Genomic DNA, 13,811 nt, shown 5'->3' with positions numbered 1-13,811 from the left:
GGCTGTAGGTCAAGGATTCTTAGTTTGGGGGACCTCACAAGAACAACACAAATACATTAGTTTCAAGGAACCACAATAAGGTTGTGTGTGAATCTCTCCTCAGCCTGTTTCCATGAGACATTGGTGATACACCCAGTGAACCGTGATGATTTTTCAAAGACCATCATGGCCACAAAAAAGATGGTAGCGGGGAGGACGTGGAATCTGCCCAGATCTTCTTGTCTGAAGCAGCCTTATAAGCTGGCCATATAGCTGGCTCTGGGGCGGTGCCAGTGACCACTTTGCTGTGCAGCCACTTTCACTGTGCTTTGAATTTGCCCTGTGCTCACTGACTACTTTTGGATTGTCTCAATCTGCTGTTATTTGTACCTTTGCATTTCCCTAAGCTCTCTCCTCCTGTTAGCGCCAAATTTGTGCTCTTCCCTGAAGACAACTGTGTACACCAGGGGTGCAGGATCTCAGATCTGGGGGCCAAACCCAGGCCTCCAGGGATCACCAGACTGCCATGACCCCTTCCCCTGAACCACAGACATTGGGTGGTTTCCTGGTGTCTGCACATTTCTCCCACCCCCATTCTAAAAGGTCGAAATACCTCTCATAAGACTTACGATACCGGCAGTAGAAACTGCTGGTAGTTTGGCCCTGCCCGCTTTGCCTTTGGCTCCACCCACCACTGCCATGTGGCCCCTGAGAGCTTCTCCAAAATGGAATTTGGCCCTCAGTCTGAAAGAGGTTCCTCACCCCTGGTGTAACCAAATGGTCATACTTGGTCCAATGCATTCCAATGGCCATTGAGAGACGTTCTTTTCTGCATGTGCCCTGAGTTATTTCAGCCCAGATAGTCCACAGTACTGCCTGGGCCTTCCCTATTGAACAAGCAACCGCAGCAGTCTCTTGCAGTGGCAATATTTGTAAGGGTGCCGACGAAGGAGCATGTGAGCCAGATGTTGCACTCCAAAGTTCTCAGAAATGTTGGAAGCTCTAAGAGCGCTTCATGTGGGATAAGGCCAAACATGGTCCATCTAGTGCAACACTCTGTCTCAAAAGCAGGGCAAAATTACAGTGTGGGTGCTTTGGGATAGGGAAATTTGTTTGTTATTTAAAACATTTGTAAAACATATATAATTTCCATAAAATATCCAAAACAAATAGCACCTTTTAAACCAATAAAAACAACCATATCAACAATAACAGCAAAGAACAGAAGGAGATGACGCTGGTAGCTCAAAACCGAAAAACCCAGCCATGACGTCATGTCCTCCAGTAGCTAAAATACATCTCTGCCACTGCGGCTGTGGGTTTCCTCCTTCACAAGCAGCGACTCTACTCCCACCCTGTTCTCGCCTCAGCTTTCAGAGAAACTTCCCCACCCCCTTGTCACTTGTCAATTTCAAATCAGAAATTTCTGCCATTTTTAGCTCTTCCCCCATCCTGCTGTTCTTTAACGATTGGTTCATTTCATAGAAAGAGAAGATTCATCACCAAAAGTAGTAAGAACTTCACTTTCTGGCAGAAGAGAGCCATTTCAAATTCAGATAGGTCCCCCCCTCCCCTTGTGCTGAATTTGGATAAAGTATTGTGGCCTTTGAATAATTTCTTTGGTGCCTCTCAGAGTCAGCCGGATGACATATCAGTAAAACCCTGCCAGTTTATCAAGGATGGCAGCTAGGGTGCCCATGTATCCTACTATACTGTCCTCCATCTGAAGGCATCCTCTGTTTGAAGGGCAGCCCAGTACAAGTCCAGTTTAAAGATAAAGGACCCCAGGAAGGGAGAGCAGCAGGGGCCTTGGAGTTGCCCATCAATATTTAGCACCCGGATAGCAGACTGAGCAGCAGCACACCGCTCACCTAGTCACCGCCTTCCCCACTATGGTGCGATAGCAATTTTTTCTATATTTGTATTGAAACACATAAATCAGAATATTCAAATTTTATGCAAACCAGGGGCCTGTTTCCATCAGCAATTTACTCCGAGCTGGCTGCATTTGGAGGTCATTAGGGATACATGGCATCATGGCCATCCAGCAGCTTATCCACCCCGGAGCTTATCACAGAAAAAAAGGATTTGTTGAGATAGCTTAAAGTCTGATTCTTTTCTTTAAGCCGGGTTCTTCTTGGTATAGTTGCTCTGTGCCCCAAGCCCAGCATTGACCTCGGGTATGCCAGCCCTGCCCAGGGGTGCATGTGCCTTTCACTGTGACCCTGGTCAAGGGATGTTTCTTGAGTGTTTCCCATCCCGAGACAGTGTTCTCTTCTCCTCAGAAGAAACAATGTTATTTCTCAGAAGTAACTCCCATTGTGCTGAATGAGGCTTGCTCTCTGAATGCCCACATCAGAACGTACAGAGATCCCCCTCAGTGGACATGGCACAGTTCAAAGCCCAAGTCCTTAAGTGCCCTAAAGCATAACCTCAAGGCTCCAGTTCTCCGTTGTTTGGTTTATTGCCTTAGGAAGTAACTACTTTGATCCTTGGTTATAGAAATCTTGTGGGTTAAAATGGGGGCTGGTTTCCCGTCCTTGTGTTCTCCCCCCCCCCCCCCGCTTTCCCAGCACAAGCATATGTATGTGTTGAGGCCGTTAGCAGCCACCTCGGAGCTTATCAGGAAAAACCCAGATTTCCTGAGACTGCTTAAAGTCCGATTGCTTTCCTCAAGTCGGGTTCTCCGCGGTAGAGCTGTTGTGTGCCCCAAGCCCAGCATTGACCTCAGGTATGCCAGCCCTGCCCGGGGGTGTGCCTTTCACCGTGACCCTGGTCAAGGGGGTTTCCCTGGGTGTTTCCCGTCCCTGCACAAACCAATTAGTGTGTCCTCAGAAGTAACTCCCATTGTTGTCAATGAGGCTTGCTCCTGAAATGCAGCTGCATCTGGACCTTCAGGGGAAAGGGGGTGAGGGGGGAGACTCTCTTATTGGTTGAGCAGCCCCTGCCAGTCAGGTGACGTTCACTCCAATGCCTGCCCCCACCAGGAAGTATGTTTCGTAAAGCGATTTTTACTGGTGTGGAGAACCTGCTCGCGGAGCCCTGCGTGGACCAAAACGCAGCAAAGCTGATTCCTTCTTAAAAGTCCGGTACTCCTCCTTTCGCTTCTGCTTCCGTTGTCATGGAAACACGGCCCTGGTCCCTCTTCTCTCCTCTTTTTGGGGGATGTGGCTGCCTTGATAGCCACAAGCGGCTGCCCGAGTAGCCACTGAGGACTGAGGAGATCCCTTCATGGAGTCTTGAGAGAAAGGCGTGAGGGGGAGGCAAGAGAGATGTCAGGTTACTCATAGGTCTTTAAATTGCAGGGCTGGCGTAAGGGGTTGGCATTGTTAGGGCAGCACCGAGGCCCAGCCCCCAGTAGAGGGTCCGCTTTCAGCCCCGGAAGCCTCCTGCCCCAGACTGTTGCTGTCTGTTCACCTGCCTGCTTGAGTAAACCAGCCATGAGAGGAACAAGTAGAAGAAAGAGCAGCCTGTGTGGGCCTTGTCCTAGTATGGATTGGGCCACAGGGAGAGGCAAGCCAATGGGCAGCTGCAGCAGTGGCCAGGAGGAGGTGGAAGAACATCTTGCCCAAAGGCCCCTGAAACCCGGAGCCAGCACTGTACATTACAGAGATGCACAGACAGATGGCAGATTATATGGGTAGATGACAGACTAATGTAGAAATAGTAGTAATCGTAATAATATATTGCTATTCCTAGTAAATCTAGGGTGGCCACGTGCCCTATTTTACAGAGGGCAGTCCTCGATTTGAAGGGCTGCCCAGTCTGAGTCCAGCTAAGGATAAGGAACCCCAAGAAGAGAGAGCAGAGCAGAAGCCTTGAAGTTGCCCATCCAGATTTAGCACCCAGACGGCAGACCAAACTCACCTGGTCTTCCGTACTATACTGTGAGATGTACTGAATTTCTATTTACATTCTAGCAATCATTTCTAAATTTGCATATCTCTATCTAAGTTAGCACATGCAAATGTTATGCAAATATCTGTCCTCTGTTTTGGTGATGCAATTCCTCTTTGTTTGGAGATGCATACGTGGCCACCCTAATGATTACTTGCATTTCTACTTACTAGTATTGTCACTAGTAACATAGAGCTCTGTGATATAGAAATATATATAGTTGGTAGATTGGATGGTTGGGGACACAGCTCCGCCTGTTAACAAGAGAAGGTAAACCATCCAATAGGGTGAGGTATATTTACACTACATCCTTTTTAAACCAGTTTAACTGTCATGGCTTCCCCCAAAGAATATTGGGGATTGTGCTTCGGTGAGTGTGCTGAGAATTCTTTTAGAGAGCCCCCTTCACAGAACTACATGTCCCAGAGCTCCCTGTGTAGAGGGAATGATGGTTTAACCAATGAGATCAAGGCCAAACACAGCCCCATTAATCTACCACCATAATTTTGTCTTGTAAATGCCTCCCCCTGAACGGTGATCATAAAGTAGGATCCAGGCCTCTGATCACTGGGCTTGCTAGATGTTAAGACTGCTGATACAATGGGCAGGGCTTTCTCAGCAGTGGCAACCCCCGGTTGAACTCCAGAGACGTACATCCAGCCTGTTGCATACTGAACATTAGGAGGATAGTGAAAACTATTTTATTTGGGTGAGCATTTGGAGGGGATGACTGGACTTTTGAAATTTGCACTGTGTATTTTGCATTCAGAATTATTTGTTAGTGTTGTGAGCCCTTAGAGGAATTTTTTTTAGCCATTTTGTTCCTGAATTGTGTTTTATTTACTGATTAACTTATATGTTGTTATCCCCCTCATGGGCTCTTTTATTTTTATATTCATATTTGATTGATTTTTTAATTGAGAAAATACATATTAAAAAAACAGTCAATCCATAAATTGAACACAGTCTCTTAACGAGAGGCAAGGGAGAACAAAAAAGAAATAAATTAACACCCCTAACATCTAGGATAATCACCCAGGAGTCTATAGCTCAACTGAGTTTATCATACTATTCTCTCATCTTTGTTGTTTTCACCATAGGATCCTCACATCTGGAGAAGAAGCAGACTTGAAATCCAGAGGATCATTCAATCTGGATTCAAGCCGGGGGAGCAGGAAGAAGGTCGAGAGGACTATGTGGGGGGATACAAGTCTTTAAACTAAATGAATATTCTAGTTCTGCCCCTGCCCACCCTGTGTCTTTTCCTATGCCCTATGCTCTCCATGTGCCCAGAGAGATGCTGTTTCTTCCATTATGCATAATCTCCCCACAAATGAAGAAGCAATGGGAAAAGGGAGAATCAGCCTATCCTCAGCGGGTGAAGGAATCATTCAGCCCTTTTACCCAACGGCGCACGAATGGGCTCTTGCACCAGCCTGGAAAGGAAAGCTCCGAGAGCCAACCCGTGCCGAGTTCCACGTGAGAGCTGGTTGCTCCAGGGAGGCAGGCATAAGCCCACAAACTAATAGGCACTTGTGGCAAGAATGGTGCCAGGCAGGCGGGTTTGTTCTCCGTTTGCATCTCACTTCCCAGGCTGGAGTGCGGCTCCCCAGCCAAAAAGCAAAGCATTCCGGGGCAATTAGAACTGGGAGCAACTCCCTGGACTGGGTGGTGCTGGCTTCACTTGAAGAGTGCTTGCTTCACTGCATGCCACACAGGTGAGCACTGGAAAGGGAAAATGTGCAGCCGCAGGTCACTGCATGGGTTGAGCCTGGACCCAAAGAGCCTTTCTGCTTGTGTCCTGAGCATTTGACCAGAAAATAATAATTCCTCTGTAGATTACTGCCTAAGACAGCCTTCCTCAACCTGGTGCCCTCTAGATATTTTGGAGGTCAACTTCCACCAGTCCTAGCTAGCATGGCTCATGGTCAGGAATTCTGGGAGCTGTGGTCCAAAATGTCAGGAGGGCTCCAGGTTGGGGAAGGCTGGTCTAAAGATTGGATAAGTTCATAGGAGATAGGCTGTTATCCCTGGCAGCTCAATGGAACGTCCCTGTGCAGACTAAGTACCAGATGGTATGTATGGACACCAGATGCGACCAACAAACAACAGGGCTGCCTTATTTATTTGTTTGTTTGTTTGTTTGTTTAATTGCCCATCTGGCTGGTCACCCAGCCACTCTGGGCAATGTACAAAGTATATAATAAAATAGTTTAAAACAATACAATTCTACAGTAAAAACATTTTCTAAAATACCCTAACCCATCCCAAATGCCTGCCTAAACAACCACATTTTTAATGCGTGGCGGAAGCTCATTAAAGAGGCGGCATGGCGGAGTTCCCTAGGGAGGGAGTTCCACAGAGTGGGGGCCACTACAGAGAAGGCCCTATGATCTCCTTAGAATCATAGAATAGTAGGGTTGGAAGGGGCCTACAAGGCCATCGAGTCCAACCCCCTGCTCAATGCAGGAATCTAAGTCAGAGCATCCCTGGCAGATGGCTGTCTAGCTTCATCTTGCCACACTTTGGGGGTTCTCAGAGGCAACTGGCTGTCTGCTGTTGGAAATGGACTGCTAAACTAGATGGAGATGGACCCACTTTGGTCTGACCCAGAAGGGCTCTTCTTATGTTCTTACGTGCAGAGACAGAATTGTGGTTTCCCTCCGAAGTATCAGAAAACACTGCTTGGGATGGGAAAAGACGTAGGTAGTGTTTTTCTTTCCCTGTGCTCTCCCTCCTTTCTTGACTTCTTTTTCTAAAACATTAGTATAGGAAAAATATAAGCCAGTCCACCAGCTGAGCCATCCTACAGAAGAGTTATACTGGAGGGAGAGATACATGGCTATGCTGCTGCAACGGCCACCGGATCCCACACTCCCCCAGCCCAGGACAAAAGGGGTGATGAAGCACAACATTCATAAGAAGATCAAGAGGAGCAAACACAGCATCCATAACCCCAGCATCCATGGAACGAGCAACGGTGTCCACCAATCAGGCAGGATGCCCGTGTATAGCAGTTGCTGGGGGACTTGGGTGGGAGGTTGCTGTTGCTTGTGGGTTTCCCGTGGGCAGCAGCTGGTTGGCCACTGTGTGAACAGAATGCTGGACTGGACGGAGCCTTGGTCTGATCCAGCAGGGCTCTTCTGATGTTCTTAATCACAGGACATTGGGCGATGACACCTCCATGCACTCACACACAGGGAGCCAGTGCACTGATGTCGAGGGGGACCCTTGCCCCCTCGTCCACGGCAGCCTCCTGCCCCAACATGCATGATGCCACAGCACCCTGCACTCACAAGAGCCCTGTGACACGGGCTGCAGTGGCACTGCTGATGAGAGCTCCCAGGCATCCATGCAGGTGGGGGTTTGAGTCCCCTTTATCACAAGCAGCATTTTTGATCACAATACATAAAGGGAAGGAAAGAGGAAAATAGCAGCTACAAAGCTCCCTTACGGCTGGGGTGGGGGTACAGAGAGCACACGTACACGCGCACACAGGATAAGGGTTCAAGACCCACTGCGCGAGGAAAAGTGTCTTGCCAAGCAGGGCTGAGGGAGGAAAAGCGTATTTTGCCAAGTAGGGAAAAGGAGGGACCGCTGGGACAGATAATGGGGGAAGCCACTGCAGCTGCACACTGACAGCAGCAACATCACCAAACAGGACATGAGGTTGGGAAGCAGGAGATGCGAGTGCAAGTCCCATCACAGGAAGAGGGGGAGTATGGCCACACCCATCTTTTGCAGGCCTGGCTGGGGCCGTGAGCCTGAAGACCCCGTCGTATTGGCTGAAGGAGGAGCCTTAGTTTGGTGGAACATCTGTTTCACAACCAGGGGGTCCGAGGTTCGAATTCATGGTATAGCCCAGGGGTATGCGATATTTTTGGGCTGTGAGCAGACTGGACAATTTGAGAAGCTGTCCTGGGCACCGCCACAAAATGGCTGCCATGGGAGGTGTGGCAAAGGACACATGACCTGCCCAAAAGACAGAGTACAAGGCAGGGGTGGGTTCTGAGCCCCAACATACTAGACAATGCCTCTGAAGCCGCCGTTTTCAGCACCAACAGAATCCTATTTCATAGCAATCCCTGTCATAGCTGTCAGGAAGAAGAAGTGGGAGGGGTAGAGATTCTTGACGGGTGCCAAGAAAGGGGTCTGGGGGTGCACCGGTCCCCGCAGGCACTGTGTTGTCCACCCCGGTATAACTCCACACTAGAAAAGGCAGGGAGGGCTCCCACGCCCAGGGACATCTGAGCTAATCGGGAGGAGTACTGCATGGACCAATAATATTTTTGGCCCACCCCCTCTGGCAATCCATGTGACCCCCACGCCCTAGTTTGCCTGATAGGCCAGCCCTCCCCCGCTTCTCCTTCCCAGCAGCCGGGATGCATATTGCATGGGTCTGGATACACAGTGGGTGCTGGTGTGGGGAGGAGAGAGGAGAGGGCCGTGGTGCCCCCTCAGAGTCAGAGCTCATGCCTCAGCCTCTTCTCCCCCGCATCCCCCCACGGAAGGGAGACTGCAGTGACGGAAGCCATCCAGCTGGCCCCTTCCCTCGCAGGGGGCTGCTGCAGAACTTCGTGTGCACGGGGACTGCTTGCACTGCTCCATGCGTCCCGGCTATGATCCCACACGCAAAAGTGCCCCTGAGTGTTTGGCCAGCGGTGGCAACGATTAGGCCAAGAGAGAACTTGCCTGCAGCGGGGAGGGGGGAGTGCTTCACTCGTGTGGGGGACATTGCTTCCTGCTGTTGGGGGTGGGAGGGTGTCACTACATATGGCAAGAGGGGGAGAAATATGGGAGACGTTAGTGGAGGTTATACTTCCTAGCATAGTTGTTCCCTTCCCTTGCATACCTGTGTGGCGTGCTCTGTCTTGGCAACCCCAGAACTTCACAACGGCTGGATTCACACAACACGCTAACCCACACTCAGTGGTTGAGGGTGGGTTGTTGTTGAACCATGAGTTGTTGAACCATGGGTTACCATGTTGTCTGACCACAGTGCATTTTCTACAGTATGGCTTGTTAACCATGCAGTTTGTTAACCACCCTGAACAACCCAACAATAAACCACGGGTTCTCAAGGTGGCTTGTTCAAGAAAAATAAGCCATACGGCATGGTTAACAAGCCACTCTGTGGAAAACGTGCTCCATTCAGACAACAAGATAACCCATGGTACAACAACAACCCACAGTTCAACAACAACCTACGTTCACCACCGAGTGTGTGTGAGCATGTTGTGTGAATCCAGCCAAGTCTAAGCTACATAATTAAATGAATAAAGAAAAGAAAGAATTGATAGAGCAAAATACATTGATGCCTCTGCATCAGTTGCACAAATTCAAAACATGGACCATTCTGATCAGTACCCCAGTACACTAAATTTATTTTGCATAATTAAAAGGTTAATTTCCAAGCTCCAGCTACACATTAATGGGGCAGAGGCTCTTTCTACAACTAGTATGTATTTATTTATATCAAGATTTATATCCTGTCTTATTGCCAAAGCCTCAAAATTTTGACACAAAATTAGGCGGGATAGCTAATACTTTGGAAGACAGAAACAAAATTCAAAGTGATCTGGATAGACTGGAGCGCTGGTCAGAAAACAACAGAATGACATTTAATAGGGATAAATGCCAAGTTCTGCACCTAGGAAAAAGAAACCAAATGCACAGTTACAAGATGCGGGATACGTGGCTCAACCACACTACAAGCGAGAAGGATCTTGGAATGGTTGTCGATCACAAGCTGAATATGAGCCAACAGTGTGATGTGGCTACAAAAAAGGGAAATGCTCTTTTGGGCTGCATTAATAGAAGCATCGCTTCCAAATCCCGGGAAGTACTAGTACCCCTCTACTCAGCACTGGTTAGGCCTCATCTGGAGTACTGTGTCCAGTTCTGGGCACCACACTTGAAGAAGGATGCAGACAAACTGGAGAGGGTTCAGAGGAGGGCAACAAAGATGATCAGGGGCCTGGAAACAAAGCCCTATGAAGAGAGACTGAAAGAACTGGGCATGTTTAGCCTTGAGAAGAGAAGACTGAGGGGAGATATGATAGCACTCTTCAAGGACTTGAAAGGTTGTCACAGAGAAGAAGGCCAGGATCTCTTCTTGATCATCCCAGAGTGCAGGACACGGAAGAATGGGCTCAAGTTACAGGAAGCCAGATTCCAGCTGAACATCAGGAAAAACTTCCTGACTGTAAGAGCAATATGACAATGGAACCAATTACCTGGGGAGGTGGTGGGCTCTCCCACACTGGAGGCCTTCAAGACGAGGCTGGACAGCCATCTGCCAGGGATGCTCTGACTTGGATTCCTGCATTGAGCAGGGGGTTGGACTCGACGGCCTTGTAGGCCCCTTCCAACCCTACTATTCTATTATTCTATTCTATGATTTTAAGATGGTTAACAACAATAAATATGAAAGCAAGCGAGTATATTAAAGAAAACCACAAACAGCGGGTAACACACAAATTAAAAGGAATTCAGAGGGAGAGATTAACCATAAAAGCAATCAAATGTTATTAAAAGCTCAAGAGAACACGGGACAGACTTCACCAGGGCCATAAGAGTATAGTTTTGAAGTCACCTGACCAGAAATAATTCAGGAAGGATTTCCACGGCTTGGCCCTCTCTCCAGCCATCTTCCAAGCTTCGGGTTCAAGGGACACATGACATTAATTGTACGTAAGCGAATAGCATGCATCTTTTATTAGCTTAAGCGGCAGCTGCAGAAGGGACAACAGAACCGGGGCTGCAGCATGTGCGGAGGGGGACCATGGCAGGGGGAGGGTTCAACACACCTTCCTTATGTGCTATGCTCTCGACTCTGCTGGCCCTGCTGTGGCAGCTATTTGGGGCACACAACGCTATGCATGTTGAGACAGAAAAAAGGCCTACAACTCCCAACATACCCCAGCCAGCATAGCTGGCTGCGGTATGTTGGGAGTTGTAGGCCTTTTTCTGTCTCAACATGCATAGCGTTGCACCTTCAAAGATTTTCTTTTAATTCCACTGAGCATGTTAATTGCTTACACACTGCATAAGTAGTAGTTTAACTCCAAGGTTCAGACAAAGCAGATTCTGCTGTTTTGCTGTTGATCACTCAGAGAATAACATTTACAAACCTAGAGGTACTACTTGGTGCTTAGTCCTTCTCTGTGAGATTGCAAGAGATCCTGGGGTACGCCTCTGACTTCAGTGGCGCCCATGCAAATATTGCTAGCACAACAAGCAACCAAATGGTTGCTTGCGTACCCCTGGGGCTCAATTCCCCGCTGCATCTTCCAAACCTCTCTTCGTTGGGAGTTGGAGTCTTAACACCTCTGGAAGGCAGCAAGTTGGAAAAGGCTGTCTTATAGGAAATTGTCTTAGGACGCAATCCTATCATTTGCGCCTTCAATGATTGGAAGCCCCCAAACCTGGAGGCTTCCAATCATGTAACGCAAGGTGGGAGAAGCAGTGGAGGTGATATTTGCCTCCCCATCCTCCCACCCTGCATTTTTTGCTAGATGGGGGGGGGGGTGCGACGGTGCTTCGCAGAGAGAAGGAGGGTGCAGAGGCCTCGCGACAGCTCATATCCTAGCCTCTCTGGTCTCCTTCCCACACTGCCCACCAAAATGCCCCCTTTCTCCTCTCCAAGGTTGCTTTTCCAACCTCAGACGGGAGCCAGCACAGGCCTTTACAAGGCTGGAGCACTGTCTCCGTCCTTGGAGGGGAGAATCCCAGTAAACTATGGCCCCTCAGACAATGTCTAGCGGCCATAGGATTCGGCCCCTGAGGCGAAGGACAAGATGTTGCCTGAGGCGAAGGACAAGATGGCATTTCAACTCCCTAGACCATATATTGTGGTAAAGTCCACAATCCAGTCTGATTGGACTGACAATTTATCGTACTTCAGTGCTGCAAATTGCATCTTCCACCATACCTGAGGCAGCAGATAAGTTGGGGGAGGGGGGGCAGGAGAGGCTGTGTGGCAGACATTGCTCCATCCTCCAACAAAGGGGAACAGACAGAGTGTTCATGAGGAACTACTGGAATGCCACTCCTGCTGCCTCCAAGCAACTGCTGCCTGAGGTGGTCGCCTGACTCTGCCTAATGGTAGGACCGGCCTTGATGGGATTGCTCCCTTACTTGCTCTTCAACATAATGTGCAAAGTAGAGCTGATATTCATTTGGGAGGGAAAAAATGCTCAAGCATGCTCCGCTAGCTAAAATTTGCTTGTTGTTTTATATTCTTTTAATCTGCATTTGCTTCTAGGACTGCCAATCAACAAGTAAGATGGCACTCTGTCTGGGAAATGCATCTGGAAGGTCAGGTGTTTTTAGCATTTATTTATTACATTTTTACCCCGCCCTTCCAGGAGCTCAAGACAGCACACACGGACACCCCCCCCCCACCCCCTGCATGTTATCAGCACAACAACCTTGTGCTGTAGGTTAGGCTGAGCAACTGGCAGGGGGCCACCCAACAAGCTTCATGGCTCTGTGGGGATTTGAACCTGAAGAGGCAGAAGAACTAGAGATCAAATCGCCAACATTCGCTGGATCATGGAGAAAGCAAGAGAATTCCAGAAAAACGTCTATTTCTGCTTCATTGACTACGCTAAAGCCTTTGATTGTGTGGGTCACAACAAACTGTGGCAAATTCTTAAAGAGATGGGAGTACCAGACCACCATACCTGTCTCCTGAGAAACCTGTACGAGGGTCAAGAAGCAACAGTAAGAACTGGACATGGAACAACTGATTGGTTCAAAATTGGGAAAGGAGTACGACAAAGCTGTATATTGTCGCCCTGCTTATTTAACTTATATGCAGAGTACAACATGAGAAACACCAGGTTGGATGAATCATAGGTCGGAATTAAGATTGCCGGGAGAATTATCAACAACCTCCGATATGCAGACGATACCACCCTAATGGCAGAAAGCGAAGAGGATCTCAAGAGCCTCTTGTTGAGGGTGAAAGTGAAGAGTGCAAAAGCTGGTTTGAAACTCAACATTAAAAAAACTAAGATCATGGCATCGGGCCCCATCATTTCCTGGCATATAGAAGGGGAAGAAATGGAAGCAGTGACAGATTTTATTTTCTTGGGCTCCAAGATCACCGCAGACGGTGACTGTAGCTATGAAATTAAAGGACGCTTGCTCCTTGGGAGGAAAGCTATGGCAAACCTAGACAGCATAGTAAGAAGCAGAGACATCACCTTGCCGACAAAGGTTCGTATAATCAAAGCTATGGTTTTCCCAGTAGTAACGTATGGCTGTGAGAGCTGGACTATAAGGAAGGCTGAGCGCCGAAGAATTGATGCTTTCGAACTGTGTGGTGCTGGAGAAGACTCTTACGAGTCCCCTGGACTGCAAGGAGGTCAAATCAGTCAATCCTAAAGGAAATCAACCCTGACTGCTCATTGGAAGGACAGATACTGAAGCTGAAATATTTTGGCCACCTAATGTGAAGAGAAAACTCCCTGGAAAAGACCCTGATGCTGGGAAAGATTGAAGGCAAAAGGAGAAGGGGACGACAGAGGATGAGATGGCTAGATAGCATCACTGATGCAATGAGTATGAACTTGAGCACACTCCAGGAGAAAGCGGAGGACAGGAAGGCCTGGCGTGCTATGGTGCATGGGGTCACAAAGGGTCGGACACAATTTAACGACTGAACAACAACAACTCCCCAGTTAAAGTCCAACACTGCCACCATTACATACATCACACTGATCGGGTTTGCACAATGACCGCAGACCACTGTGGCTTGCTTTCATTATTTAAGCCGCAGTGGGTTACAGTGTATGCCAGGAAGCTTTTGCATATTCAAGCCACAACCACGGCTTGTGTCATCCAAACCTGGCGAGGGTGAGTTGTTGACATGGTTAACAAACTACCCTGAACCCATGGGCTGTTTTGGGGTCATGGGTGGTTTGTTA

This window comes from Heloderma suspectum, chromosome 6, assembly GCF_057233095.1.
Source record: "Heloderma suspectum isolate Gila_16-S chromosome 6, 16-S_ref, whole genome shotgun sequence".
In the NCBI taxonomy this organism is placed as follows: domain Eukaryota; kingdom Metazoa; phylum Chordata; class Lepidosauria; order Squamata; family Helodermatidae; genus Heloderma; species Heloderma suspectum.
The sequence above is the reverse complement of the archived record's forward strand: the minus strand, read 5'-3'. Positions refer to the sequence as shown.